General features: G+C 46.6%; 1 long non-coding RNA gene across 4 annotated transcripts; it reads left to right on the forward strand.

Annotated features, from left to right (window-relative positions):
• Positions 1-845: 845 nt before the first annotated feature.
• Positions 846-26,114, forward strand: LOC137855532 (uncharacterized). 4 transcript variants are annotated; one of them, XR_011095788.1, is made up of 9 exons: positions 846-3,546; positions 6,825-12,362; positions 12,927-13,021; positions 14,984-16,692; positions 16,776-19,274; positions 20,402-20,513; positions 21,906-22,225; positions 23,162-23,325; positions 25,896-26,114. It is a non-coding gene; the product is annotated as an uncharacterized lncRNA (long non-coding RNA). The 4 variants fall into 4 exon arrangements; XR_011095789.1 differs by lacking the exon at positions 846-3,546 and having other exon boundaries at positions 3,557-6,891; positions 8,144-12,362; XR_011095790.1 differs by lacking the exon at positions 846-3,546 and having other exon boundaries at positions 3,557-6,891; positions 8,635-12,362.
• The last annotated feature ends 776 nt before the right edge of the window (positions 26,115-26,890 follow it).

Below are 26,890 nucleotides of genomic sequence, written 5' to 3' on the forward strand. Positions count from 1 at the left end.
TGGGTTTTCCCTGGCTGAAATTAGTTGTTGACCTTAGGCTGCCATAAGCAACGTTTACAGAAAGCCCCCGCTGATTTTCCTGGTGGGCTTGAGGAAGCCTCTGAGCAGCTTTTTGTGAGTTCATGCTTGGAGGAGGAGTGGAAGGGATGGTGTGAATGTTGTGCTTTCTACGCGGGCTGTGATGGTTGCTTGAATGAGTGGACTTCCTGATTCAGAGGTAAAGAATGAATGGGCTCTCCTCATAGTTTCATTTTTATTATAAAAGGTACTTTAACAGCTCAGCGGTGTCTGCTGCCCCACGCAAGCGCTGCCTAGACGATTGTTTCCACTGCTTAAGGAAAAAGTCCATCTGACGCACCAATGGGAAGTCGGTGCTTTCAGTTCATTAAAGCAAGCATCTGTGTGGATGTGCTCAGCTGAGAATACTTCAATGTATAAGAAGGGCCTGAAAAAAAAAACTAAGCTTTAAGTGCTTCCATTGTCTGAAGGCACACAGTGTTCCAGCTCAGCTCCTTCCTGCTGTTGTAGCACAGGGACGAAGTGTGTAGTTGCTCTTTGGTTGTTGCAGCACCCTTGATTTATTGCTTGACCTTGCTTTATTTGAAATGTTAAAAAAAAAAAAAAAAAAAGGAAGTTGCTTGCTATAGTATGATGAATTTGAAATGTATAAAAAGGAGTTATCTGGCCGGTGGTTCAATTGAACGGGCTTGAGAACTCATAATATCCTCATTAGATTTGCATTCATCTTCCTAATTTTTGTTTTCTCTTCACAGAGCTGATTTTCCTGTCTGTATTTGTAGGCTGTCTCCTTCAAACTGGTTTTTACTGTCATGTAAGTAGTTCTGGGAGGTGGTCTTGTGTTTTTTTTTTCCCATTTGCTCTGATAGTTGCTTTGGCATTGCATCAGAACAGCAAAATTTGGATGTAGCAGCAGGATACTGATGAACTGTGGACAAGTTTTCTTAGATTAGCAATTCCATCCTAGACTTAAAGGGAGCTCAAATATTACTGGAAAAACTAGCAAACACAAACAGCAGGGTAAGGTGTCTTCCACAAGGAAACTGTTACTCCCTTTTCAGTCCTAAATGAATTAACTTCTTACCTTACTGTGTTGTTTAAGTACCGGACTTGCTTGCTCTACAGGCTTGAGAGCTTTTCCAACTGGGAGTATTATGGAATTACAAGTCAGCCACCAAATCTGATGTCAGTCCCTTGATGATGGGGTGAAGCAGTGAAGTTAACAGCTTTTCTGATATGTTTTAGAGGGCAGCACAATGCTTGGCCCATCATTCTCTCACCTGAGATGCTGGTGTTGAAAAACATAATTCTAGTAGTTGTAGCATCTGGCAGTGTAATGTGTACAGGCAAGACCTGTTAGTGAACTTAAAAATGCCCATTTCTTGTGTGCATTGCTGTACCAGGGCTTCTGTCCATTACATATTTCGGTTTTGTCACAGCTGTGGCTAAGATGATAGACTGAGATGACATTTCTATCTTGATTTTCCTTTGCATAGCCAAAGATTTTATGATGATCCCTGAGGAATTTATAACCAGAAGAATTCAGGTTGGGAGGGACCGTTGCAGGTCACCTACTCTAGCCTCCTGCTGTCTTTTCCGATACCTAGTTTGCCAAAGTAGTCCCTAATCCACTCTTTCTCGACTCAGGGTTATGCTTTATTTGCACAGACCCTGCCACACCATTTGGCAAGGTCTGAGAGCAAAGTAGGTAACTTACACCTTGGCCTTTTTTGTGCCCTTGTGATTGGACTTTCTTGGGATTGGATTTTCTTTGCTGATGAAATATCTATTGATACCTTCTGTATCCCTTCCATATTTCAAACCCAAACATGCTTTTGCTTTCCTGTTCCCCTGTGTGCTCAGGCTCTGTCACCATATTCCTCCCAAACAGCCTCTCCCCACTTTTACCTTCCGTATACTTCCTTTTAGTGCCTGAGCTCAGTCAGGAGATCCTCCCCACACACACACACTCTGGCCCCTTGTTTGCTTGATATCCTGCCTTTCAGAACAGATCTTTCTTCTGCTCTCAGTGGTGGTTCCAGATCAACCAGCTCTCCTGGGCCCTTTTGCCTCAGCCTCTGATGGGATCTTGCCTTCCCAAACAAGCCCAGAGTTGCCCTTTGGAAGGTCAAGATCTCTACCTGCCTACTTTCAGGATCTTTATCACTGTCTTACGATTGCAGCCAGCACTGATCAACCTTTGCGTGTGTATTTCACTTTGGTCCACGAGTAGCAGAATGAGCAGAGTACCCCTCCTGACCTATCACACTTCTCAAAAAGTTGTCCTCAATGCCCTCTTGGTTCATTGCTTTCAACCCTTCCTTGTTACCCTTCCAGCAGATACTGGGGTTGTGAAAATCCCCGGGGAGAAGCAGGTCTGGCAGTCAAAAAGTTTTATCAGCTGACTGTCTGATTTCATCTGCTTTCTCTCCATTTTGGTGGTTTGTAGCAGACACCCATGCCACTCCTCTGATTGTTGGCCTCCCATCTCATTCTGACCCATAAGCTCTTGACCTTTTTCTTTTCTTCATACCTGAAGAGACATCCATCCGTAATAGCACTGCAGGAATGTCAGCTGTCCCACTGCATCTCTGTTCCTACAGATCCTAGCTCTGCATAGGTGCTTTGTGTCTGCAACTGGACTTGTGATTTCTTCTGTTTTGCTGTACTTATTTGTGTACAGACAGAGCCTTGAGAGAGGTCCTGTCGTGCATCTTGAGAGCAAGAAGGTCTTGGGAAAGGATTACACTGCCTACTGCTTGCTCCTGAACTTTCCTTTCTGTAAAACCGGTCCTGGTGTCAGTGTTTTCATAAACCTCATGAAGGAACTGAGCTCTTTGATGGGTTCAGGAGATTTCAGAATGCCATTGTTTCCAGGTATTGCTCTATCCAGGGAAAAGAACCTTTTGTAAGCCCTTTCTAGGACCAAGTGAGTGAGCACACGAGGATATGTAGGCACTTTGAACTGGCTCCTGCATATGTAGCTTTTATGGTCTGGGGTTGGGTTTGTGCATCTTCAGAATGATGCTGGGCTACTTCTAATGATCTGGTCACTGTTTAAGACAGTCTGCAGATGTGCTGAATCCCAGGTGAAACACTTCCGCTTATTTATCATACTTGCACAAATGTGTTCTGTAATAACTTATGGTCAGACACCTTCCAGCAGGTTTTGCTCATTTTCAGTGTTTTTCTGTGATGGATTCTGACTGTCATGCAGTGGACTTGAGAATTAGTCCCCAATGAGGAAGAGCAGAAGAAATTTTTTTCTTCCTCTCTCCATTGTAAAGGAGCAGAATCAGCGGGCGTCTGTCCTGACACTTCCTCCTCCTCTTCTCAGAAGCTGGAAGACTGCAGTTCCCTGCTCCCACATCCTCATCTCTACTCAGATGTGTGCAACTATTGATGATTATAACAAACTGTTTTTTTCAAGTCCAGGGTTCTTCAGGTGAATTCCACCAAGGCTGTGATAGCTCCTAAGTTGTGCCCAAACTATCTGAAGAGGAACCATCCTAGAACAATTCTTAGGAGGTCAGTATGCACTTCCCCTCAGCACTTCTCCATAGCTGTGGAAGTTCATGTGTACTCGCCTGCTGTACTATCTCAGTAACTTCTCTTTGTCCTTTCTCTTTGAGGGGGGTCTGCTGTGCACAGTCTGAGAGAATCTTTCAAAAGAGAAACTAGCTAGTCATTGTGGTTTGTGGCCCACCCCCCTCAAAAAAAAAACCATTTCTTCCCACTGGCAGGTGGGATTTCTCTTACATATGTTCTTTAAAGCTCCAGAGGAGGCTCCATGTTTGGTAATGTATTGTGATTTCTGTGCTTCTGTAGCCCAGGACTTCTCCTTGTCACACCTGTGCTGTGTTCCCTGTGCTCCGCAGCTGCTGGGATCAAATGGCTCAGGTTTATTTTCTCCTCTACTATGCCTATAGGCAGCCAGGAGAACATGTCTAGTAATGCTTAGTTGTGGCAAAAAATGCAATAAAATAGACCTGAGAGCACTGGCAGCTGTAAACCCCTGGGATGGAGTGCTTTGCTGGGTCATATCGCTGCATGCAGCTTTATCACTGGGCAGGTGTGAAGATGGAAACAGCTCACTAACAGTGGAATGACCTTCGTGAAGGGTACACCTCTTCACATGCTTCAACAGTACAGAAATAGCTTAATGTAGCTTTCCCAGCTTACCACTTCTTACCACTTATCTGAGGGTGTGTCTTGATGAAATCATCACAATGTGTTTTTTGTGTTTCTGCTGTTGAAGTTACCCAAAAGCTACTCTGGTCATCTCTACTTTCTCTTCCGTGGTGACCACTCTGTTCTTGTCTGCTTGTCCCATGTTCAGTACAGGCACTGAGACTTTGTATGCAGAGGATTGTAATATCATTTCCTCCTTTGATTAATCCTTTTTCATTTGCTTTATCAAACCTCTGGCTTCTTCCTGCCAGAGGCTCCTTAAAACATACTCAAATGAGTCACTGTGTTAATATTGATTATACTGCAGCAGCAGGGTATTTGGTTCAAAGTAACTTCAAATATCAAGCTCTGCCAAAGCAGCCTCTGGCTGCATTCATTCTCTCAGCTGCACATTTACCCTTCCACACACACTGAGGATGAGCTTTCACTCCCTCCACTGCCAAGCTAGCTTTACCCTGAGCTGCCAAGTACTCACTGAGCTCTTGGTCTACCACGTGTACCTCTGTTCCTGTTGCTCCCTCAGTGCAGGGAAGCAGGGAGGGATAGCCTTGCATCCCAGCACCTTGCTGCTTCATCCTGACTTGTGACCTCACCTGTGGGGAGCAGTGGAAGAAGAAACAAAGCTGCCAGAGAGCATTTCTGTGTGATGGAAAGGGGGACTGAGCCAGAGGGGGAGGCTGGAGGAATAAAGCAGCAGCCTGCAGCCAGACAGCCTCTCTGCTGCAGGTGCAACATGCCTGAGCTTCAGCCTTGGTTCATCTTGCCCTCAGAAGTCAGTGCTGTGCTCTTCCAGTGGCAGCAGGAGGAGAGGGACCAAAGGTAGGGAGTACCAGTGAAGGATGAGGGATTTTTGTTGTGATTTCTCATTTCTCTGGAGCATACCTCACGACTCCAGTTAGAGAATGCCTGGTGTCTCTTTTCCCATGGTAATTTTTCTCTCAGCTAAGTCCATGCTATGCTTTGAGTGAAGCCAAAGTGTCCTGGTGAGGGCATAAATATGCAGCCCTAGCATGTACGTGAAGTAGCTGAACTGATGCTTTGCTGGAGAAGGGAGTTCCTTAATTCTGAGTGTGCTTGTACTTGCAGCCCTAATAACCTTTCCATGAGCGTTTGTGCTTGTGAACAAGTATTTAAAAAAGAAAGTGCTCTAATAACATTGTTTGACACCTCCATTGTACTTGTCATGATTCTGTGATTCTCAGTTCATGCTGAGGGCATGCTGATGTTCGTAAGATCACCAGGAGGCAAACTGCAAAGTTAAGTGACTTGCTGAAAGCAATGCAGTAAGTCACTGTCAGAGCATGGCACATCCCTGCCTTGTTCACTGTCTCCTCTTCATGGTTAAGTCCAAGACCTGTTTCAATTTGGTCTTAAAAAAAAAAAAAAATGTAGCAAGTGAAGCCGCTAATGCATCAAGCTAGCAGCTTCTGTGGGCATATGCAGTAATTGCTATTCCTGAGGGTTTTCCTGTTTTGAGAAGAAAAGGGACTTTTCCTTCTTCCTCCTTGCCCATCCATAGCTTCACTGTTCCACTTGGAGCAAGAGATTTTTTAAAAAGGAAATTTTGCTTGCTATTTTCATAGTTGGAGCAAAGAAGTTTATAACAACTTCATGTGATTTGAATGCAAAACGCGAATATATTTGGAACAGCAGTCACATAGGATCTGTCGCTTGATTGAAAGACTATAAGGTTTAAAATATGTCGAAGAAATGTGTTTATTTCGATACAAAATGCTCTGTACTTCATTTCGTACAAGATAAATTGTCACCTGCTACAGAAAACTGCAGAGCTTTTTTCACCTAATTTTGAAAAATGGTAGCGAAGGGAAAAGCCTTCTCTCATAATTACTGCAAAGTGGTGTTTTGCCTTTGTCAGATGAAGGTCTTTCAACCAGCTGGTAGTTCTTCATTTTTAGCATTTGATTCTGCTCAAGCTCTTAGCAGCGCAATCATAATTTGAAGCTTGTTTGGTGCCTGTGGTTTCCAGCAATGCAAGTGTGTAATGTGAAGCTGGAGTTGAGCCTAATGAATTGCAGCTTTCTGTGATTTCTCACTGCAAGGAAATCAATTTATGCCGTGAGGCAAGGCAGAGAGAGGGTAAGATCAGTTCGCAGTCATTTGAGAGCCATTAATCTGATACAAATGCTTTCCCCTTTCCTAGCTGATCTCCTTTCTTGAAATGCTGCCCAGTTTTTAGTGTCAAAACCAAAAGAAGCAGCCGGAGCATCCAGCCACGATGCTGCCCCAGGCTGCGTTTCTCAATTACAGCTCCAGAGCCGGAGCGAGCATAGAGCCCATCAACACAGACAGCGTTGAGGCTAACCTCTGCTCTTGACCATGAGGTTTTCAAATCCTTGTGGTGAAGGCTAGCGATGCTCAAACGGTATTCTAACTATTTCCATACTTCGGTTGTCATCCCTGCTATGCAGAGGACCTGTTTAAAATATCAGCATACCTCAACCACAGTCTGGTTGCGGTGGCTTAATCTCGCAGGAGGTCTGGCCAGCTTGGTAATTCCAGCCCGCTGCTCATGTGTAGGTTGCTCATCGAGATTGGGGCATTCCTGTGCCATGATCCCATGCTGACAGTGGGCGTCTGTCTTTGTTCCTGTCTAGGAGGACTTTTGGCTCCGGGTGCAGCCCCAGCTCCATGAGGCTGCCGGTGAAATTCCTGCTGACTCCGGTAGGGTTTGGCATTCCCCAGCTCTTGGTTCCTTCCTGCCCGCCTTCATTCAGCTCCGCTTTGGGGCTCAGCTCTCTTCTCTAGCCCTTCCCTGCCACTCTTGTCTCCTTAAAAGACGATAGAGGTGTAGAAATAGCATATTTTGCAGTCTTCAGAAAGGTTATTTTGTGGTTTCCTGGAGAGTCTAAGCTTGCGTCTAGCTTGCTTGTCAGTACTTTTTTTTTTTTCTTTCTCTTGTGAAACTTATATGCTGAAGGCCCAGTCTCACAGGAAACCATCTTCAACCAAACCACAGCAACAGACGTATCACACATATCCCCCTCCCCAAAACGCTCTGAAAGATCACATAGGTGGCACAGTTTCACAGCCCAAAGAATTTCACCACTTTGCAGTGGGAATGCACAGAGTGAGCAGGAAATCCCAAGACGTTCCACTGCCTCTGCCTCAAAGGGCCAGCCTCGGCTCAGCCTCATACCAATTCCCCTTAGGGTTTTTCTTCTGCTGGGGGTGTGGTGCATGACATCTGCCTCCATCACAGTTAACTACAGTTAGCAGGAGGTCTCCTCCAGGCTGTGCACATGCTGCAGAGGTTGCACGTTAAGGTCACGGTGGGTTTTCACCAGGTTGGACTAAACTTCAGAGCAAGTACGAACCCTTGTGAAGTTGCCACTTGTTGCCCACCTGTCATGATCCTTTTCTTCTGTTTGTCATTATCCTCTGCAAGCCTTGGGTTTATTTTTTTCTGCTAGAAGTTAATGCTGTCTGTTAGTCATTCTTTCAATGTGTTATCTCTGTTTTTAGATAATGCTGTTATATTGGTTACCAATATACAGAGCACAAACAAAATATCACTAAAAAAAATGTGTCAGTAGTGGTCAGTGAGTTTCATATTTGATTGAACTTGCTAATTTTAAGTACTGCTTTTTCACACAAAGACAGGAGTTGTCACAGTTAGTTGGTCACTGTCTGGGATCAGGAGAAACAAATTTCTACATTTTAACTAGGCAGTCAGCTATACTGTGAGCATGAAAATAAACCTGTTGCATTGTATTCCATCTTTAAGGGTGGTAATCTTTTGTTAGCTCCATGTAGTGGTACAAGGAATCATATAAACAGAAGGTAATAGAGGTAACATAAAAAGTTAGGGTGAAGTCAGAATTGGAACTTGGAATTTATGTTGAAAAGTCTAGATCCTGCCTTGTCCAGAGGTTAATGAGCATCTGAAACTGTTGAATTTTTGTCTCATATCCAGGTATATCTGCACAGAATTTACAACATCTTCATAGGACAATAACATAACTTTTATTCTGATTTAACAACAAAACCTCGTGGATTAAAGTAAGAAGCCGTGGGTTTGCGTGACACTGCAGCTTGTTGTTAGAAGAATCTCTTCCTGTGTAATTCCTTTTGGACTGCTCAGACTCCTCGGGTTTATCTGAGTTTTCCCAACCCTGGATTAATTCCATCTTTCTGCTTTTTCTCAAGATTTGTAATAGGTTGGTGAAAGGCCAAATTCTGTTTCTGGTATTGGTTGACAAATTTAATTACATACTCTACCTTTTTTTTAATTTAGTGTTTATTTCTTATAACAAGAAAAATGTTTCTTATCTTCTTAGGCCTGACCACTGTGCTACATTTTTGTAGAATTTTGAATAAATTATTAGTGTGAAGGATTTTTCCTTTCTTTCCATGTCTTTCTGGTGTTTACCCATTCTTTAAAGCACCACTTTTCTATTGTTACAGGAGATTGGAAAGACATGGGGGAAGGCCAAGAGCTGAAGGCCAGGAAATCCCTGTTCCCACTGCTCTGGGAGTCCTTAGCTGCTGGTATCTGCCCGAAGCTGGGGGTATGGGGCCGGTCTGAAGGTGGCTGTTCTCAACACACAGCACCTGCAGCCACCACACCTGTTCTGCAGTGTGTCTGCAGGTGGAAACTCACCTGTGCGTGATACCCATCCTGTGGTCTCCACAGGTGTTATTTGGCGTCTTGCGTAGGCTCCGAAATCTCAAACCCTTTCCTGCAGGCAAGGAAAAAGACCAGAACCACTTGGATTTAACACTCTGCAGCTTCCACGACAAGGTGAAGAAGCCTGGGAGGTGTTGTGTGTAAGGAGATAATGCTGCCATTCCTGTTCTGTTCCTCATCCTTCGCTCAAGTTTTTGCAGGGTTGTTGCTTTGTATATCTGTCTTGGCAGGTGGCTTGTGCCAAAGTAAAAAGGGAAAACTTTTAAAAGTATTAGGAGCAGACTGAAGCAGGAGAAAGATGAGATTTGTATGGCAGAGGGGGGATTTGATGTAGGGAACGTGGCAGCTGTGGTCATTTCTCTCTTGTCCATGCACTGCTTTATCCCTGCCCAACATCTCCAAAGCCTTTATAACTTATATACCTTTATATCTTATATACCTTCATACCTTACATACCTTTATATCTTATATTCCTTTCTACATCTGTCTGCGGGGCTCAGAAACATGACCTGGAGCCTCGCTGTGCTTCATGGCTTACCTACAAAAAACATAACCAAACTAAAAACAACTGTCATTGTTTGTAAGCCTCTGGCATGGCACAGCTCGATGGCAGGGTGGTGAGAAGCACGAGGGACCTGTTCAGGATGGGTGCTGTGCCCCACGTGGCCGGGAGATAAGGCAGAGCCCTGGCTGCATGACTGTGAAATAACGTCTGGCACGCAGCAGCGCTGACTGCAGGTACAGACCGCAGTAGCTGGATGGGCAGACGGGGGGAAAAACCCAGAAGAATTTGAAAATCTGCTCAAAAAAAAGAAATGGTTGGCTCTCTGCACCGTGCAGTAGAAGGAACTGCACACGTAACAGTTCGAGTAATGAGCCCGAAGAGGCCACACGGCGAGATCAAAGATTTTTTTTGGCGTGATGTAGCAGTGATGAAAACTGCCGGAGGATGTCGCAGTCGATGACTTAAGGATGGAATTTCCACACTGCTTGTGAGCCCTCTTGGTTATGCAGGGGTGACGCCAGCCCTGCAGGGTGACTTGAATGCTGATGGTTTTGTAACAGCCTTCAACACGCAGCCACTGCATTTGGGTTGGGAGCTCAGCGCTCCTGTCTCGGGAGTGAATTGGTGACGTTTCCACGTTCCTGTCCAGGAAATGAGAGAAATCCTCGCCTGTTCCTGTACGGTCAGAGGAGGCTGAGGAGAGAGGAGGGCTTGGATAGTTCTCAGAAAGAATGAATGAATCCGCCCAGGGATGTTACACTGTCTGGTGCCTTTCTGGATGCTCTTTGGAGCACATCCAGGGATGGATTTCATCTAACAGGAACGAGGAGCTGTAAATAACTCAGCTTTTGCAGTTCCCAGTTACATTGCTCTGATGCTGATTCTGGTTGCTCTCTGAGCAGAGACGAGCAGACCTGTGCTGGTGGGTAGCACTGCAGTAACACAAAACCCTTCTGCCAGAGCTTTGTGTGTCTGGGTGTCTGCTTTCGAGGTGGGCATTTCAAGGCTCGCTCCTGCTCTTCTGAAGCACGAGGTGAATGTGTCTAAAGAGGAGGGTGGGGGGGAGTAGGTTTCCTCATCCATAATTTCAGTATTTTGGCTCCTGATGTTGTTGGTATTTTCACAGGGTCACCTGAGGTCATTCTTACTGTAACTTCTTGGAGGACTTCTAGGCTATTTATTACGTACATGAAATGTGTCCCCCTGTGATATACAGACATTATGGTTTCGCAGTGACTAATGAGACTAACATTTTTGTTTCATTCTTGGAATGGTTTGCAAACCTCTGGCCAAATAAAAGCTAAGCTGGACACTGAGATTTCACTATTGCATCGAATTTTGTGGCATGACAAGCTTAAAAACATGGTGTTCCAGGAAAATTTCATCACTGCAGCAGTAAATACTTCTATCTGTCAGCCCAGGTTTCGTGACAAATCACTGTGTTCGTATGTGTGCACCTGTCCCTGCTCATGGCTCCTTGCAGAATTGGTTTGAATAAGTTAAAGTGAAACACGTTGTGCTGTTGTAGCTGTTATCCTTTGGCTCTCATTAAAAGCTCTCTTCTGAGCTTCCTGTGCAGAGCCCTGCAGCCCTGCAGCAGGCTGCGGGTGATGAAATCAGGGAATTTCAGCGAGTCAGAGAAGGAAGTGAACGTTCAGTTCTCCTGCACCAGCGTGTTCAAAACTACCCTGGTAAAACAGGGGGGGTAAAACAAGCTGAAATAACTCCAGCAAGCAACTTCTTGTTCCAGCAAAGAGATGCCATGTCACTGCCTTTTCCAAAGTGAAAATCTCCAAGAGTGTGGAGCTTTGTGAGCTGAGTCCTAAGGCAGCTGTGCTGTCCGCATGGCTTTTGGTTAAGGTTAGCAGCGAAGCAAATGCCATGTTCTGGTGCTGGCAGGTGGTTAACCAGAGGGAATTTCACTTTGCTGCGGAGATGGGAAACCACAAGACGTGCGCCTTCCTGCAGGCTATGCAGTGGGCATTCAGAAGAAATCCTGGGGGTGGAGGATGTGGGGAAGATGCTAAAAATTCAACTTGAGATTCCTCTGCTCCATTCAGAGAAGCTGTAAGATTTCTCAGGTGGGTGGGGAAGGATGTGTGGCACCACACGTCTGAGAGCTCCTTTTGTTAGCCAGATCAAGATGTATACTTGGGTTATAATGGGTTCACTTGAATACAGAGGGCATTTCTTCCAAGCACCTTCACCAAAAGCTGTGCCTCGTGATGCAGGTGTAGTAAGACTATTAAAAGGGACCTATTTGAGTAAGGCATGTTAAAAGAATTAATAGAAAACTGTTTTGGACCAGGAGCTTTGTGGTGATGACACAGGGGGCTGCTCTACTGTATGGCAAACACTGAGCAAAACACCATTGTCTCCTGAACAGACGAGCTGAAGGTGGTCTGCAAGTAAAGAAAACCTAATTGGTGATGTTTTATGTTTTGTCTATCAAGAGTAGAATATTTGGAGGGGTTTTAAGGGAAGGAGGCAGTGTAAATGAATGCCAGAAACCAGTTGTTTTTGCTTGCTTTGTACCGTAGGAATATCTATCCTGTCAGTTGGATTGCTACCTATATTGGCCTTTTTTGGCACATTTTGGGGGAAAATTTGAGTGAAGATAATCTGGATGCAAAGAACATTCTGTAACATCACTTTGCAATTTTAATACGTCCTTCAGACAGTTAATGCTGGAGAGGTGTTGCATGTGAATGACCTGCTGGTGTACAGTCATCAAGATGAATTTCATCACTGCTCATCTGCTGATTTCTGCTCTGATATGTCAATTTTGCAGGTACTCAGGTCTTGTTAGAATGAGTGGGATTAAAATCAATTATACAACCCCCCAGACCAGATGAACTTGCTGTAGGAATCTCCCCGAAACAAAGTGATGTACGCAGCATTACTTCCTTCCCGTGCCAGCATAATGAACGTGGAAATGAGTGTCCTTGATGAAGAGCCAAGGGGGTCAGCCTCTGACAGAGGCCAGCAGTGGCCAGCATGGTGAGGACTGTGTTTGCCCTGTTTCTTGAGGATTCCCTGCTGGCTTTCATCAGCTGGTGATGGAGGGACTCCTGAGCCAAACGATGCACCCTGGCTTATGCTTAAAAGCAAGCAGACCTTTCTTCTTTCAGTTGGTCTGACCATTTTTGAAACCATTCATACTTCTGAAAGCTAAAACGTCCTGCTGCATTAAGTTAGCAAATCTGATTATGCGTTTTGTCACACAGTAATTTTTTTCACTGGCTCTCAAATTTTTGCCTTATGAAAATCAATGGCAACTGATCTTCTGTTCATCTTGTTCACTCATGATTTTTTTTAACCCTCAGACATCAGGTATCTCTCTTCCTACCTAAAAAGGTTGAGATTAGTTAAGCTTTGTGTGTGAAAGCTGTTCTGTATCTGTGTAAATCTAGTTCACTTTCTGTAGCTTTTGTGCTGTCTGGATCTCCTTTGTCAGGAGGTGACCCAAGCTGTTCACTCAGTGGTGAGAAATGGATTTATAACTCAGCCCAGTGCCCTCGGTTTCCGAGTCTGACCCTTTCCTAATTCTTTTTGCCTTCCCAGTGGTGCCCAGTCCCTGCCTCTGTATGCTCAGGAAGCTCAGAACTCAGAGCTCGAAATGGTGAGGGATGTGGCATTTCCTGCCTGACTCAGGACAGGTACTATTCTGTGGGTTCAGGCTTATAGTGGAAGGAAGTGCCAATAACTATCAGTTAGGACATGGATTATTTTAGTTTTTTTTTCTAAAAGCTGACTTATTAGAGAGGGAGAAAATGGCTTTACGTTGTTACAAGCTGTAGTATAGATCGTCCCCTCAGGTCCATGCTTGTTTTCCCCCTTTTCCTGCCTCCCTTCCCACACCATACAACTCCCAAGAAATGGAAAGGAAGTCGTTCCTTAAAAATGTTTTGGTTCCCCTTCTGATTCCAGAGGAGGATACTTGAGTCATCCTTCAGAGTTCCAATAATTCCCCTGATTACAAAAATCACATCCTTTTTTTTAGGAAAAAGAAAGTTTTGATTTTAAGGGGAGCTTAGAAGAAAACAGGAAGCTGGTGCTGGCAGTCTGATCCGTGCTGCATGCGAGGAATTTGATTTCAAAAGTCTTCCCAAACATAAGCTTAAGGGTCGCAAAGTACCTGGGTATTTGCAGCAGCTTTTTGTCACTGGCAGCAGGAATTTTGTCACTGGCTTGCACTGCTCTAATTTTTGAGGGAAAGTAGAAGCATAAACTGACTTATATCAGCGTACACAACTGAGTTTATCATTGATCCTACAAAAACTTGAAGCGTGAGGTTTCTTCATGTATGTGCAGGAGTACTTGAAGGTCCAAGAGTATGCTAAGAAATGCAGGTCTTCAGAAAGCACCAGCAATTCCCAGAGCCTCTAATTGAAGCTTTTCATGACATTTTGAAGGATTTTAATAACTTAAAAAAAAAAAAAAAAAAAAAAAAAAGTCTTATTCTGAAACTATTCATCTTTTTGATTTTTTTGGAAAAACTGTGGGGGAGAAATTGTACCGAATAATTCAGCCATAGCACAGGTAAGGACACTGCTGGGGTCAGCCTGTCCCAGGAAATGGGACAGGCTCTTTCTGTTGTGTGGAAGAGTTTGAGACAGGCTTAGCTGTTCTTTTTCACGGCATTAGTTGGTCTGATACTGTATTTCTACATAACCCTGTCTCAAAGGAAGCAGCACATCCAAAATAAAGACATCAGACCTTTGTCTGCAGCATTTGTCTTTGATTTCTGAAGGATTTCGTCTGTCCCCTTCCCTGCTCCGGGCAGTCTGTGGAGTTGTCCTGTTTGGGCTGAGGCAAATACACTTTTCCTTCTGTTTCACCTGCTTTTATTCCTTTTTCTGGATGATTTTGTCTGGCATTGCTCTCACCAGACAGCATCCCCTTTGTTTCCCTGCCTTTTACATTCAGATTCCCCAACCCCTGAGTGTTCAGGGGCATTCAGGGTTGGGTCACTGCAGCCTCAGCTGTCTCTTAGTGCAATTACAGACGCGTTAATCACTGCAGGTTATCAATAGCAGCACTGCCCTGCTGCTGCGGGGCCACCATCTAGAAAGACAAGTCTGAGAAATTGGATCCAGTCCTTACAAAGCTGGGAATGTTGTTCACTGGGTTCAGGGGGGTTTCTGATAGGGCTAGGTGGCAGAGGGAGTGTGCTTCTTGCCCATCCTATTGTCTGGTGTTAGTCACCGGTGCTGATTAAAGCCTAGCCCAGATTGGAGATACTAAGGTGACTACTACCAATGTGTCAAGGAAAAGGAAGGTGTAAAATGATAGGAAGATGCAGTGGCTGAATCCCACCCTGCGTGTACAAAGCTGTCTGTGCGCCCGTCCACCCAAAGAAACACAGAAACACATCCTGGAAGGATGGAGAAGGGGGAGAACTGGGCCCAAGGAGGAACAGAAGAGCTGGAAAAGGGGATCCAGCTTCTTGAAACTGCGTCGTAGGAATATCTTAGGTGTGCACAGCTGAAGGCTTGGGGAGGCTGGAAGAGCAGCGTCTCCTGTCTTGTATTAATTTCAGGCAAATGGGGAAGTTAATTTGCTGGAGGTCCTGACTAATGCCATGGTGATGCAAAGTTCTCTGTATTTTGTGTCCGCAGGTTGGAGGCAGCATGTCAGTGGTGCAGCTCCCAGACAGGTGCTTTGCAGAACGTGGAACCAAGTCATTCCCAAATTTTAGTATGTAAAGAATCAATTCAGACAGGGTTACGTATTTGAAGTGATTGAAAATACTTCCAACTGGAGATACTTGTTAGGTTTCAGGAAAGCTCGTTGTGTCTTGGAGAAAGCTGACCTAGCGGAACCAGAACTGTTATTGAAAATTAACCTGTTAAACTGATGGCTCTTGCAGGGGAGACGCAGGAAGAAAGCCCCTGTGAAAGAGCAGGCTGGGTGAAGAGTGAAGAGTCTGAAGGCTGGGAACAGTCAGGTTCAGGTCTGCTTCCACACAGCCCTCCTGTGCCCATCATCCATGACATGCTGGGGGAAAATCTGTCCTTCCTCTGGGCTGAACGAGAGCCATCCCTGAGCATCCCGCTGGCTGCAGCACTGCCCTACAGCAGGAGAGGTTCGTGCCCCAGCTGCAGACACACGTGTCCATGCTGCAGTCACACTCTGTTCCTTCTATGTGTGTGCATGGATTTGGGGGTGATGCTCTGCAGCTGGGCTGGGAGGCAGTGCATGGCATGGTTTGTCTGTGGCTGGTTGCAGAAGCACTGAAAAAGCACTGAAAAACTTTCAGAAGTCTGGAAGGCTGGGGTGGCAGCGAGCCTCGGCCGGTTCTGCTGTCCCAGCTGCTGCCTGCGGGTGTTGGGAGGCAGGGAAGGGCATTGCTCCATCCCGGGGAGTGTCTGCACAGGGCTTGGGGATGCTCAGCAGAGCCAGGCAGGGCTGCCAGCTGGCACAGGGCTGCAGTGCCGTCACAAAGGAGGGACAGATCCGCAGCACAAGCCCCAACAGGGCAGAAAAAGGGAGAACTTGTCCTGGGGAGGCTGCAAGGGGGTTTCCAGTTGGGGCAGCTAACGGAATTTGGGCTGGAAGGAGGCTTCCTTGCCTTCTGCAAGGATATAGCCTGGCTCCCCTCAGCCTTCTAACCTATTGTCATAGTTTCTAATCATCTCCTAGAAACTCCCATGGTCTTTTGTCCGTTTTTGCTGTCTTTTTCTCAACAGTTTTCAAACGCTGAGCACCACAGAGGGATTCCTTTGTGTCCAGCTGCCAGCGCCCCTGCTTGTTCCTTGCTCTCTGGTGCCTGGCTCCAGTTGCAGCAGCCCGTGACTCATTCCAGCCTCCGAGCTGCTCGGAGGAATTGCCCTGTTAGTGATTCCTCTTCGTGGCTTTGTGCAATTCAGGAGCCCTGAAATTACGTAACTTTGCAGTTGTCCTTGCTGAGCTGCCTGCGTTTTACAAACCAGTGCTACAATTTGCCAAAGCTGTTCTGATTTCTTTCACCAATGTGCCAGCATCTCCTTTTACCTTGAGATCTGCATGTGAATTTAATGCATCTGTCCCATCCCCCATCAGTGGAAATGAAAATAACTGCATGTTCAACCCAGGACCAATCTTTAAGTCTCCTAATTTGATACATTCTTCAGGACTGATTTTTGTACCCCTTGAGATAATTTTTTTTATAGGTGGCTTATGGAAAATTTGTCACAACGCTATTCAAACTCTCAACTTATCTCATGCTATCTACTATTTTTCCCCGTTCTCAAGAGCTGTTATCCTGTAAAAGGAGGAAATTATCAGTTTGACCATGAGTAGTAGCCAGCGTGGATTTGTCAGGAATAAATCACTTTCTTGCTGTCAGGTAGGTATTTGCAATTCATCTGCTTGTTCCTTCCTAGAAGGTGAGGGGAATTAAAGTTAGATTCTTTTTGTTTCTGTTTTCAGGATGTTTGTTTTTTCAGAGTCTCTGAAGTTTCATCTGTTCTCCACGACTTCCCAAACAAGGCCAAAAATGTTTGGGAATTCAAGAAATTCAGCCAACTTTTCGTACGTACTTGGTGATGAACAGCGTCAGCCCAAACACTATGAAAAAAATCCAGTTCATCCAAAGAATCCCCATTTGTGTTCACCCTCCTTTGTTATCACTGGTGTTTGTTGTGTTAAGTGCCCTGGTACAGCCGGTGCTTGTGAAGGAGGCAGGAGCAGAGTGGTTGTGCCCTTCTTGCATCAGATGTCAGTGCTTTTTGCTTGAGCAGGGCTTAACTCCTTCTTTTGTCTTCCTCTTTCAGTTTAATATCAGGGTCCCAAATGCAGTATTCACCCAAATGAGATTCAAATGAACCCACAAAGATCAGTGTAATTATATACATCTGTCAGACTGAGAGAAATTCAGTAACATCGGAGTGAGCAATGCCCTTCAGTACTTCACTTGAAGCATTGGCACTTCAGATCCTTGTTCAGAAATCAACAGAGGTGAGTTTGGTCTTGTTCTAGTCTTGAGCAGACAAAGGTCAACACCTCGGGGCTACCTTCGTGGGGCCTAGGAAAGCACAGAGGCTCAGGGTCGCATTTGTGATGTGCTCACAGACGTGGTGAGTTTCCAAACTGACTGCTTGGTTTTAGTCAGTGCCCCTATTTCCTCACCTTGGTGAGCAAGGGACTCGACATGGGTGTTTTGTACAGCGGAGGGAATGCTACAAAAGCTGACATTAAGCGTAAGGGATTTTTGTGTTATCGCCTACTGGTGTGCACATGACCTGCGGTGATTCATAGGCTTCACAAAGGGGGAGAGCAGCTACAAAGAGGGCGATTTTCGAAATACCATCCCATTGAGCTGTGAGGAGATCAGACCTAAACAAATGGAAACAGTTGCTGTACCCCGGCCTTACCGTAAGGCGTTCACAAGCTGCAAAAAATACAGAAGCTGTGGACTGGGAAGTCAGGAAGGCCAAGGCAGCAGTGGTAAACATGCAGGGAGGACAGAGAGAAGGCCTCATATGTGGAATTGTGTTGTCAGGGTTTTAATTTGCTGTGATTTGGGGGCCCTAGGTATCAAACAGGTACCTGCCTTGCACCTCGGAGGCTTTTGAGGTTCTCTTGCTAACCAGTCTGTTGGCTGGGTTTTCAAAACAAGCCTGTGCATTCGGATTGAGGAATTTACTGTCAAAAAAAAAAAAAAAGGATTTCTTTCCTGCCTCATCACCGTCCTTCCCTGCAATGGTCAGTGTCATGTTTCTTACAAACACTTGTAGTGTTTGTCCTGGAACCCGTGCCAAAGGAGCCATTTTTCTGATTTAACACCGATTCCTGTGAGAACTGTGTCACTTCTGGTTTAGCTGGGGGTTTTTGAGGTCTCCTCTGTATGTCCATGGGATATTTATTTATCCATAGATCTTGAATGCTGTGAGTGTTAATAAGCAGTTAAATAAGCAAAATCCCTCTCAGGTGGTTCACGGGAAAGGGAGAAATAAGTCTTTTTTGGCCTTCTTTTTGGGGCGGAGGGTTGTCCTTTGTTAAATAGCTCAAATCCAAGAAGGAGCCATGCAGATGGAGAGAGAAAAGGTGGGAGAGAGACTGCGCAGCCTGGAGAACCTAAGGCTCAGGGTGAGTCTTCCCCATGTGTACCAACACCTGGTTTGGGACAGTGAAGATGAACCCAGAGTCATCTCAGCAGTGCCCAGTGCCAGGACAGGAGTCAGTGGGCACAATTCCAACATCCTATAAGGAAAACTTCTCTGCTTTGAGAGTGATTGAACCCTGGAGCAGGTTGCATAGAGAGGCCGTGGAGCCTTCATCCTCAGAGATGCCAAAATCCATGGGGCTGGTCAAACCCTGCCTGCCACGGCTGGCCCTGCTCTGCCGTGATGGTTGGGCTTAGCCGATCTCCAGAGCTTCCTCCCCCCCGCACCCAACTATTTGGTGATTTTGCAAACTTGCCATTGAGTGTGACAGTCATCAGTTTGCTTTAGAAAAACGCTTCGTGCCTAGACCTGCTGCCTTCCCCCAGAAGTTCCAGTAACTTTGCTCCTGCGTTTCCGTTTGGTGCTGGCTCCCTGCCCGTGTCCTTTTCTGTAAAGTTTAGTTCCTATCAGTCCTTTCTCATGCGACAGAATTTTCCATTATTATTTAATGAATGCCCAAAAGCTATTATACTGTTTATTTCCTTAAAAAATATCTTAAGAAAAACCTTGCTTTGTGGTCAGTCTTGGCTTCTTAAGTAAACTTTTATAACCTTTTGGTGTGTTTATATTTCCCTCTTTTTTTTATTTGACCTCTCACTTGCCAGGAGGTGGAGTGGAAATCCCATGCTCCAGACAGAAATGCAGTTTGACATTTCCTGAACCCGTGGATGCTTCTGTGACTTGCTTCGAAGAGATCCTGGATTTCCAACTCGAGGGGCTGCAGTGCTCACGCTGGCACCTGGGCTCGTCACCTGCCTCAGCTGTAAGCCTCTTGTGTAAATCACCCACCTTGATTTATAAGGAATTGCATTGGGGAGTGGAATAATTGCAGCAGTATAAGCAGAGGGGTAGCTCCAGGTTTGTGCTGGCCTGCTTGTTCTGTATCAGCCATGGGGAAGAAAATCATTGCTGCCTTTCAAACGGGGGAAAGAAGAGAGACAGCAGAGCCCGGAGCCTGTATATGAAGGTACTACACAGATGGCCTGAAACTCAAGCTTTTAGCGTGCCTAGCCCAGGGCTTCCTATGTGAAATCACAGCATTGTCTCACCAAAACTGCGTCAGAGCAACTGCAGACTTTGCACAAACCTCTCCTGGTTTGTGTTAGCACCATCTCTGTGAAAACAGCAGGGTGCCCCAGGGTTTTGCAGAGTGCCCCGAAGCTCGGCACTCCCGTGAGTCACCGCCATCTGTTTTCCATGAGCTGAGCGCTGCACAGTACAGGAGGAGGGTGGATTTTGATTTTTCAACCAAACGTCGGCTGCTTAGGATGCAGCCTTACAACAGCATTAACACTGCCCTGTAAGCAAACAGCTCCAAGACTGCAGGGGGTCACACCAGGTACACAAAGCCAGCTGCTTGCCTTATTGGGTCCTTTCCTTTAGATGCTGGGGGCATTATGTACCCCTCTGGTTAGGGAAGCAACATGACATCAGCTTTGTGAAAACCCCTATTAGATGCTGTTATCTGTTCTCACGATTTGTTTTTGCAATTGCAGCAAAAGAGAAATCCCTGCAAGTACTCTTAGTGCAAGCCAGCTGTAGGGACTGACTCGAAAGCATTCAGTTAAGCTCTAAAAGGGGGCCAGCTCTGAATTTCGACTGCAGGAACTGGGTTCTTTACAGCTGCTGACAGTGCCAAGGCATGAGCTGGCTGCAGGGAAGAACGAAAAGCAGCCCTTTACCTTTCCTAACTGCGCGAGTGGCTTTTTCTGCTTAACTGTTTCCCAACCTTGTTGCTGTACCACGTTTGCAACAACTGATATTAATGCCTGCAAGAGCATGGCAGGGGCAGAAGGGAGAGTGTCCTCACGCTGTTTTGCAACACTGCACATTTGCAGTTCCTTAGCTGTGCAGAGAGGAAGTGGTTACTGGCTTTTGCTGCCGTTTCAGGAAGGATGGAGCTCCAGTAAACTTTCCCTGAGAGAGTCACCTGGAAACCACAGAGATAAAAGTGCCTGAGAAAGGAGATGCCACCGGCAGGAGACGGAGTGTGGAGGGCAAGGTGAGCACAGACCCTGGCCCTAAGAGAAAGTCAAGACCAGTGAAACGTCCCCTGGACTATTTTTGCCTCTATTTTAGGAGCTGGAGGCTTTGACATTCTGTAGGAGGGGACGCAGCGCCGTGGGTGTGTAGGTGCAGTGCAGCACAGCCTGAGCAGGGCTCACCAAACCCGCTGCCACCCGTTTCTCGGGGTGACGGCGGCCTGGTGGCTGTGCTCATCAATTTTTTCCACTGCACGCTGTGCCTCCCTGGGAGCTGCCGCTGCGCGGCGAGTTTAGGGGATTCCACATCTGGTTATCAAAGGATGGATCTTGTGTGGGAGGGGAAAGCCTGCCTGCACCTCGAGCTGGCTCCTCGGCTCCGCCGCAGCAATTCATCTAAAAAGATGACTGAGTAACTGCCTTTAAAGCTCCCTGCTCTCGTCCCTCTGGCGGGTCTCAGCACCACCTCTTTGCCTTCGTGTCTCTTTCAGGCCAGCTTCATCTTCTCCTTCCCAGTCCAGCCCTGCTCCCTGGCACTGTGGGCAGCGGGTGGCTGCGCAGAGCCCTCCCCTCTGCGGGGATCAGTTCTGGTTTGCACACAGCGTGTGATTTTTGGGGCTGTCAGAGGCCTCCTGTCAGTCCCAGCACACCACCTGGAGCAGTTTTGGAATCCTTCTCCTAGGGCCAAAAGAGTGGTACTGAAAAGGTGTAAAAACTTGTGGGTGCCCCCGGGGAACGTGGTGCTGGTATCTCTGGGGTTGAGGTGCCTCTTGATGACCACCCCTTAGATACAGAGGTACAAAAGGGCAAACAGAGGGTGCTTTCGGAGCTGACCTCTCTGTCTGGGTAACCCTTCTGGTGGGGTGGGTGATGTCCAGGGCACTGGGTCTTGCCCCAAGAACTGTTTTTGTGTTAGGGTGTGACAGGAATAGGGTAAAAGTGGGCTCTAATCAGTCAAGTGGACGGCTCAGAAGAGAGAGAGGACTTGGCTTCCTCAGTCCTATTAAAAGAACCTCTGTGTGGTTTTAAAGCTACTTCAAGAGTCACAGGGGAGCTGTCAGAGCTCTGTTTTATAAGAAAACAAGGTACAAGCTTGGAGGCAGAGCTGCTTTTGCATCATTCACCTGCTGGTGAGGACCAAAACCCCTTCTTGTCTCAGCACAAGCACCTCCCCTGGGTTGCGTTGCTCTGTGGGAGGCTGCTCTTCTGTGGGATCTCGGCGTGCTGTGGCTCGCAGCTCTTCCCCTCTCGCCGTGCTCACCCAGCCAAGAGCATCTCCAACGAGGGAATGCTGGTAACTGGGGGGCTGTTGCTCCAAGAGCAATTCCCAGCATTAGAACAGATAACTGTGGGCCTCGTTATTCAATTCTACAGTTGCAATAAATAGACTTTATATCTTCTCCCTCCCGCAGTTGATAGATGCAAGCTGTAACGACGTGTAGAGCTCGGTGCAGGCACGTTCTCTGCAGACACTTGGGTTTGTGATGCTGCCCCTCCTCTGCACAGCACAGCAGTGAGGCACTGACAGACAGACAGCCTGCACGTCTCTGCTTCGTCACAGGTGTGACAGGGGACACGTCCCTCACCCAAAGAATCATCTCATGTGCATTCACAGTGGGTGCCTGTTTGAGTCTGAGCTGCAGGAACGATTTGACCTCCCAGGGGAAGGTTTGCTGCCCTCCTAGCAGAGAAATGTCACTGAGAAGGAGACCTTCCCCAGGGCCGTGCCCAGGTGAGCCTGCCCTGAACACAGGGAGAGGTGGAGAGCACGTCCTTTGTTGTGCCTGCTGCGTGTGTGTAGCAGGTGCTGTGTAAGTGATGGCAGGAGTGGGGGGGGGGGGTTCCTCTGTGGCTGGCTGAGCTCCTTCCTTTACTCGTTTCCCCCCTCCAGTGACCTGGGACGCCTTGGTCCATGGATATCCCAGCCCCTCTCCCCTGCTCCATGCATGTTCTGAGAGGGATGGAGCCCCTGCACCGCAGCATGGCCTGAGCCATGCGTCCTGCCTCCCCTGGGCAGGAAAAGCCCAAGCGAGGGCTTGGGTGAGTGGGGTCTGTGCTGGGGCTGCTCCTGGGGCTTGCTTCACGAGCATCGTGGTTCTCCTGCGGGCTGGGGACCAGGTGGCTGATGCAGGTGGCTGGCACGCTGCGAGCTGCAGCTGTGGGGGCACAGCTGGAGCCACGCACAGCTTGGTGCCCTGTCCTCCGTCCTGCAAACCCTGGGCTCACCTAAAAACACGTCCTGCCTCTGAAAGCTGCCTGTGGTGTGTGTGTGTGTGTGACCCAGGAGGTCCCTAGCAGGGCGATGGAGCAGGGGAGGTGCTTTTTGTATCGATACAGACTGAACGAAGAGATTTGGGTGAGTGCAAACAGGGGAGGGAGAGCGTTGTGCTGGGGACAGGGAGGGGACGGAAGAGGATCTGCCGGTGCCCCAAAACTGGGTCCCACAGCTCTTTCCTCCCTCCCACTCACTGAGAACTGGGGGTGGAAAGGCGTTGGGTGAGGTGTGTTGGGGTGACAGCGGGTGGGTGGGTGACAGCCTGAGCAGGCAGCTGTCCAGCTCACTGCTGTGGCCTGCTCTCCAGAAGTGGTGCTGTCCTGGGGAACAAGTGTGGGTGAGCCAAGCACACGCTTCTAACGGTGGTTTGTTGTTTTTTTTGGCACCTTCTAGAAATGAGCTTTCTCATAACCCACCCTCAGGTCCAGTGCTGTCCGCAGTGGAGCTGCTTGTGCAATGGAAACACCACAACCTCCTGAGGGAAAACATCAGCCCCTATCCACACAAGACATCCAACACGTGTCTTGAAGGGTTCTTGCACCCGTGGCTTCTCACCTGTAAGTGCAAAAAGAGGAGGAAAAAAATTGATGTAATAAAGAGAAAAGGGGGGACTGCACTGAACAGCAGCGGTGCTGTTGGGAACCTCAAACCTCCGCTGGCTGTGGGAGCTCTCCCGACCCTGCTGGAGCTCTGCCCCCCAGGCAGGACATGCCTAGAAAGCCTCAGTGGGTGGGCTCAGCTGGGCTCTGCACCTAGCGAGGAGCTGAGGCATCAGGTGAGAAGGCAGGAGCCCACCTTGACCATGAGCACTGCCGAACCTGGTGCCGCATCGCTGGGGCTCTGCTGCTTTGACCTAGTCCCTCACAGGCATTTCTGCAGCTTTAGATCTTTAGCTGAAAGCCGCAGGCTGGTACCTACTGGAGCACAGTACTAGGAAATATTACTGCAGCATACTTTGAATTCACATTGATTTTGTAGAAAAAGAATTTGAGACTTCCCTTTTTTGGACCGAGCAGCGCTGTTCTGAGTACGCTGGTGTGCTGTTTGGAATTTCCCTTGCTTTCTATATATACACATGCAGCAAAGCCACAGGAAATAGAAGCTTAAAAAAATACCGTCAAGCATAGGTATCTTCTTGAACAAACTTTATTCTTGTCATTGGTATTAATGTCAGTGAGCTCTTAATCTTGAGGTATCGCTTAAGTCTTGGTTTGAAAGTTCTGATGTCCTGTCAGTCTTTGGGAGGGGAAACAGATGTGGCCTTCCAGTTGCCAAAGGTTTGAGAGGACTTTTAGGGTATTGGTTCTGTAGTTCAGTACTTGCCATGCTCCAGAAGACAGCTTTATTGTTGACCTTGACTCTCCCTTGGGGCTCCTGGGGTAGGGACCAACTTCTGAGGTTTCTCCTGGTTGTATTTTCTGTGACTGTGAGTCAGTCTTGCCTACAGCTGCTGTTGTGGTGGTGTGCTCAGGGCCTGATTCTGCACGGCAACCAGCACACCCTGGCAGTATTAGCAAATAGCATTTACTTGAAAATCCCACCCAAAATAAGGTATGATTAGATGCAGGAGCAATGAGAAGCAGCTTGCCAGCACCTGGAGTGAAGCTGTGGTCTGAAAACCTCGTTAGTGATGAGATGGCTGCTTGTCCAGGGTCTGGACTCACACTGTTCTGCAGGACAACTTCAGGAAGGTAATGGTAAGGAGGGAGAAATTAAGAGAAGGGATGGATTAATGATGACAATAAATGGACAAATACATCTTGGCATCTCATAACATGCTAAGACATGATCCTCTAAGTCCCAGAAGAGAGTTGTTACACCTCCATCCAGCCTCCCTGGACCTCCAGGGGTACCTCTGTCTGCCTGCTAGTATGGCTGTGGGAGAGTTACACAATTTGGAATGGGCCTGAACAGGGTTCAGGTACCTTGGATGCCTTTTAGTACCAATGCAGCAAATAAGGAACTAATCCTGTGTGGTCTTGTAGATCTCCTGCTTTAAGAGTCTCTTGGGTGAGGAATTGTTTCTGCAGATCTGAAGATGTTTTGAGTGAACACAGGTCGTACAAATGGCTAATGAAAGGTCATAAAGCTGATGGTGTTCTTTTCGTTTTATCCAGTTACTTCTTACTCATCTTTATCACTTTTTCACTTTGTCACTATCACTTTATCACTTTTACTACTTTATCACTTTTTGGGGGGAAAGGAACTGGGTTGCTTTTACTGTTTGGCCAAACAAGACACCCACTCCTTGGACGGCCATCCAAGTGGCAGAGAAAAGCAGTGTGAGGCCAGAAGGAGCTCTCCTTAATTTAAAGGGTTCAAAAGCTGCTGAGAACTTCTGGCTGCTTTCACTTCAGCGTTGGGGCAGTGGAGCTGGCAGTTTCTGTACATTCAGTCTGCAATTCGAGGAACCTGAATTGTGAATGTGGATGTTGGTAATAATTGCATGGGACTCATGGATGTGTGTGCTTTGCCTGCTGGGAAGATTTCACAGTATTTTTTCAAGAGATCTGCCAGTGACTTTGCTGTAAAACTCCATGCACTGGCTAACAGACAGGTTTTCTTAGGACAAATAGTTTAGGCCTTATAATTTAAATCAAGCATTTGTAGTTTTAGTAATCAGACACTGGTAGTTCTACACTGTGTAACTGGTTTCTTGTTAGTGCAAAGACAAAGAAATAGGTGAGGCTAGGCAAAGTTTTTTTTTTTACCAGCTTAGGGAGGGGAAGGAGGAGTTACACAATAGGAAATTGTAAAATAGCTCTGAAGATGAGATTTTTTTTAAACTGAAAAGCAGTAGATCTGTCCTAGATTTTTGCCACTGGTATTCAAATTGTAGACTCTTACTGCACCGCTTTAGGTTAGGCTATAGGAGACTTGCTGTAATCTGGGCGTGATTTAGAACTTCACCAGTTTGCATCTGTTGGGCCAGCATGGTCCTCTTCAGAGCTGTATCCAGTTTCTCCGCGTTAAAAGGCCTTCCTTTCTCAGGGTTTGGGTTCTGCTCTCTGCTTTGACAGGGGACTGACTTACAGGACTTGAAACCGTGAGAATATCTTCTGTTGATTTCTGTATGCTGCATGATGTAGATTATTATTATCTTAATTCTTGCATCTATTTCCAATAGCTGAAGGTCAGTCTGTCCAGCTGTACCCACAGAGATTAACACATTGGAAACCCACAGCAGGCTTGAGCTTCTGACTGATGTGTATCAATGTAGTGATCAGCTCCAAGCAACAAAAAAAAAAAAAAGGAATGCCAAGATTGAATTTACTGTTCTATTTGTCTTTTTGTAACTGTTTTGCAGAGTGAATCACTTAAAAATAAAGAAAAAACCCTTATTGTACTGGATTGATCACTGGCAATATGGTATAGATGTACATTGAAGTCATAAACAAGACTTGTCTACTGAGAACAGTCAGAAGAAATAAACTGCTGCGAGATTAGTTTATGCCACAGGAAGCTTAATCATATTTTTCTCAGCCTATATTGTGTGGGCTACATCTGATCTCTGAGACCTTAAAAGGTAATGTATAAAATGGTCACCCTAAAAAAAAAAATCAGTGCATGTTTGTGCAGGCTGTGTTGGGAAGAACAAACCAGTAATCACTGGTTTACAATCGGTTAAAGATCACACCATTAAAAACCATTGCACCTGCAGGCTGCATGCAATCGCCCACCCATCTTTTTTTGGTAATATCCCACCTGAAGCAACATTGGCACATACAATCAGCTTCTTTTGGGGCTGTAAAAGGATGATGAAATAATAGAGATGTGCTTAGAGATCTGTAGCTGTTCATCACAGAATTTCGTATGTGCCTTCCTGGATTATGAGATTCCTGGATTCCTGAGATGAAGTGGGCTCACTGCTCTGATACAAGCAAGCCCCAATGTCTTTTTTCTTTCAAAAATTTGTTTTCCTTTCATCCAAGGAAAACAGCTGTGACACCACAGTTCTTTCAGCTGTGCTGTAACCCTCCAGGTTCACACCACATTAAATATGGGTCAGACTGCTGCGTTGCTCGGTTACCTATTTTTTGGGAAATAGGTGTGTGCTATGGCCTTATGGTGTTGTGACCCTGGAGCACAGTGAAGAGCATCTTCTATGCTTGTGCTGAAACC

Source organism: Anas acuta, chromosome 4 (genome assembly GCF_963932015.1).
Source record: "Anas acuta chromosome 4, bAnaAcu1.1, whole genome shotgun sequence".
In the NCBI taxonomy this organism is placed as follows: Eukaryota; Metazoa; Chordata; class Aves; order Anseriformes; family Anatidae; genus Anas; species Anas acuta.